Here is a 4,024-nt window from a genome sequence, read left to right on the forward strand (position 1 = left end):
GAGGGGTGGGATAGGGAGGGTGGGAGGGAGGGAGACGCAAGAGGGAAGAGATATGGGAACACATGTATATGTATAACTGATTCACTTTGTTGTAAAGCAGAAACTAACACACCATTGTAAAGCAATTATACTCCGATAAAGATGTTAAAAAAACAAAAAAAGAACCATACCAGTTCAGTTTTCATGCATAAAAGAAAATACTGGGGAATTCCCTGGTGGTCCAGTGGTTAGGACCCCGAACTCTCATTGCCGAGAGCCGGGGTTCAATCCCTGGTCAGGGAACTAAGATCCCACAAATGGCAAGGCTCAGCCAAACAAACAAACAAACAAAAATAAACAAAGAAAATATTGGCAATTGAAAATTAATTATGTATTAAAGCAGGACTCATAGGACCTCTTCTCAAAGATACTTGATTAACAATTAATTTGCCATTCGTTGTATACTTGAATGAAGGAAACATGCACTATATTGCAATTATGCCATAATCCAGGCTTTTCTGTAATTCACACTGTCCTGTTCTCAGCTATGCCAAGAGTGACTGGACTGTTCTAGAAGCTTGGCCTCCACCTCCTTGTCTGAACCCAGAGTCACAGAACTTCGGTGGTAGAGGAACCAGAGATGGGTCCCACATCACCTCCATCATTTTGCAGATGAGGACCCTGAGCCCAGGAGGTGCGGGGTGGAGCCAACCTTGTGCTAGTGGGATCGGAGTTTGCCTGAGGCGAACACGGCTCCTGGTCATCAGACAGAGCTGGCTGTTTGCACGGCTAGCAAGGTTTGGGCTCCAGCAGTCCCCCAGGGTTCTCTCCTCAAGATGTGGAGCCAGGTGGCCACTAGAAAACCCACTCAGCAGAGATTTCTTCTAGGCCCCCCCGCCCCCCCGATCTTCTGGCATCAGAGCCTCCTAGGTTGTCGGCCTGGACCAGATTTTCAGGTACTCCCCCTGCCTCTTGATAAGATCTTGGCTTTCAACACTGAAAGGGGCCTTAGCTGTCTCTTAGTCCCTGTCCCCAGTAGGACTCCCTCGTTCAACACCCCTGCAGTTGTTATCAGGCCTCTTCTTGAATGCCTCCATTGACAGGCAGTTCACTACCTCCAAAGACAGCCCATTCCAGCATGGACTCTGGAGGCAGACTGCCGGGCTCTGCACTTGGGTAAGTTACTTAACTTCTCTGTCTCGTTTCCCCATCAGAAAAATGGGGATAATAATAGTATTCGCACCTGCCTTGTAGGATTGTTGAGAGGATTATATGTGTCAACGTGTGGGGGGCAGACACCCTCCGCGTGCTCTGACTGACACTGTACGTCCATGTCTGCCTTCCTTCTCTTCACCTGAAGGCATTTTTCTGAGCCCAGGTGAGCCCGAAGAGCTGGGTGGTGGGTGCCCTGCACCGCTGGCTGATGGAGGTGGTGTGTAGATGCTCCGGTTTCCACAACCCCCGCCAGGTCAATCTGAGTGTGTTCTACATGTTTTCTCATGTACCTTCTGGGATTAAAGCAACAGATGCCTGTTGGTAGCTGGCCCCAGAACACACCCTTCACGGGCTCCTTGCTCTTTCCAGGATCATTTCTCCACTCCCTTGCCGTGTTTTCTTCCACTTTCCAAATGAACTACTTGCCCTTGACTCAGGCTCTGCTTCTGGGGAACCCGAACTAAGCCAATGTTGAAAGCGCTGTGCGTAGTGGCCGCGTGAAGTGTGTGCATATTCATGTTAGCAAGCGATGTCAGCGGCTTTATGCCATAAAACGCTCTTCCTACATTGATCCCAAACCTCCCTCCTTGCAGGTGGGCCCCATGGTCCTCACTTTTGTGTTTGTCCCGTCCAGTGTCCTGTCATAGACATCTTCCCGGCATCTCCGTAAGGATGCTCACCCATTACGTTCCCCCTTGTCGTTCAGTTTGTTGTGTTTTTATGTCAAAGTTAGATACCACCGTCTCTGGGACTTCCCTGGTGGTCCGGTGGGTAAGACTCCACACTTACAGTGCAGGGGGGCCAGGTTCCATCCCCGGTCGGGGAGCTAGATCCCACATGTATGCCGCAACTAAGAGTACGCATGCTGCAACTAAGACCCTGTGCAGCCATTAAATAAATAAATAAATAAATTATTTATTTATTTATTTATATTTATAAAAAAGAGAGATACCACCGTCTCAACCACCTTCTGTCCCCAGAGTCTGACCCTAGGTCCTGCCCTTGCTCCAGAAAGGGAGCCCCGCTGATCAAGAACATTTTCACCATCATTCCCGTCATCCTGATGGGAGCTTCAGAGTGGTCCAGGCCTTTGAGCTGAAAGACTTTTCTTGCTGGCAGGCTGTACGTGCACAGACTGGTGGGTGCTGGTGCCCTGGCCCTGGGCTTAGGTCACCAGCTGGGGGAGGATCTGTGTGCTTTGGTTTCTGAGAGGTATGGGTCAACACCATTGGCCAAGGTTGGAAACAGGAGTGGACAGGGGTCAGGGCTCCTGTTGATTTTCCTGACTTGGCAATTAGAGTCTTTGCTTCCCTGTGAGGGCACAGAATGTGACCAACTAAGAGGGTCCCAGACTCCAGTCCTTAATTCCCGCTCTGCCTGTCACAATCCCCTAGTCCTCACTTTCAGGTCTTGAAAGGCTCCAGTCTCCTCAAACTCCTAGATACGTCCCAGTAATGATTTTTTTAAAAAAACACTTATAAATTTGCCATATTTCCTCTCCTCCTTCTTTGTGGATATATTTTAAAGTAAGTTACAGACATCATGAATTTCATCCCTAAATACCTCATTATGGATCTTTTTAAAATAGTCATATTTTTATTAAATACTTTTATTTCACATAAAAAATTTTTAAATATCAGTAAGCCCTTCATATCGTTTAATATTTCTGCCATGTTCAAATATCTGCAGTTGTCCCCAAAACATTTCTCTGTGTGCTCCTGTCAGGTACCAGGAGGGGCCATTGAAGTTTCTAGTTTTGTTTTTTTTTTGGTTTAGCTGGGTGTATGTGTTTTTCTATTGTTTTTATTTTTGAGTCCTTTTAACAAACAGATAATATGAATTTGAACCCTAAAGCCAGGGAAGGGCCAGCTGGTGCTTATGAATATTTGCTCAAGGCCCACCTTCTCAACCTCCGCCTAGATCTGAGACCTGGACGCCGTCTCCCTTTATTCGGTGGACTTCTGTCCCGCTCTCCCTTTTGCTGAAGGTATTCTCCCCAGGGTCCCACTTTAGATAGGCGTCCCTGTTCCAGTTCTCCATCCTGGGAACTTCTCCATCTTGGTTGCTGAGCCCAGAGGACAGAATCCTGGAGCTTCCGGAGCCCACTGTGAGGGACCACTTACGTGAGAGCAAGGCCAGAGGGAGGAGGGCAGGGCTGAAGGAGGATGAACTTAGTTCTGACGACATGGTGTGAGCTGGGATCCTACTGAGCTTGAATTTTTTTGTGCTTCACCTGAATTTTTCAGTTCAGTGAACGAATAGATTTCCTTTGTTGCTGAAACCTGCTTGATTTGGGTTTTCTGTCTCTGAAAACAAAAGTCCTGAATGAAATAGTTTCTTAAGGAACAAAGCAAGTCAGAGAAATTCTTCACGGGTCACTGGAGATTTAGACCCACACCCCAATGCAGACTTCTGGTAAACTAGGTAAGCGACACTAGCAATCCTCAAGTGCTACGTCAGCATGACCTGGGAGCCTGTTACAAATACAGATTCTACCTCCCACCCCCAGACCCCCTGAATCAGAAACTCTGGAGTGGAGCCCAGGAATCTGTGTTTTAACAAGCCTTCCCGATGATCCTAACCTAAAACAAGGCCCTCACTCAAGTCTCACCCTGGGACCCTGTCAGAGTTCCATTTTAGAAAGGTTGTTTTGACAGCAGCTGGATTGGAATTGAGCAACCAAGTGTGGAAATAAGGAGACTAATGAGGAGGCTACTTTAGTAGCCCAGGGAAGGGATGATGGACTTGAGAGGGGTCAATGAAAAATAGAGGGGCTTCCCTGGTGGCGCAGTGGTTGAGAGTCCGCCTGCCGATGCAGGGGACGCGGGCT

This window comes from Physeter macrocephalus, chromosome 3, assembly GCF_002837175.3.
Source record: "Physeter macrocephalus isolate SW-GA chromosome 3, ASM283717v5, whole genome shotgun sequence".
NCBI lineage: Eukaryota > Metazoa > Chordata > Mammalia > Artiodactyla > Physeteridae > Physeter > Physeter macrocephalus.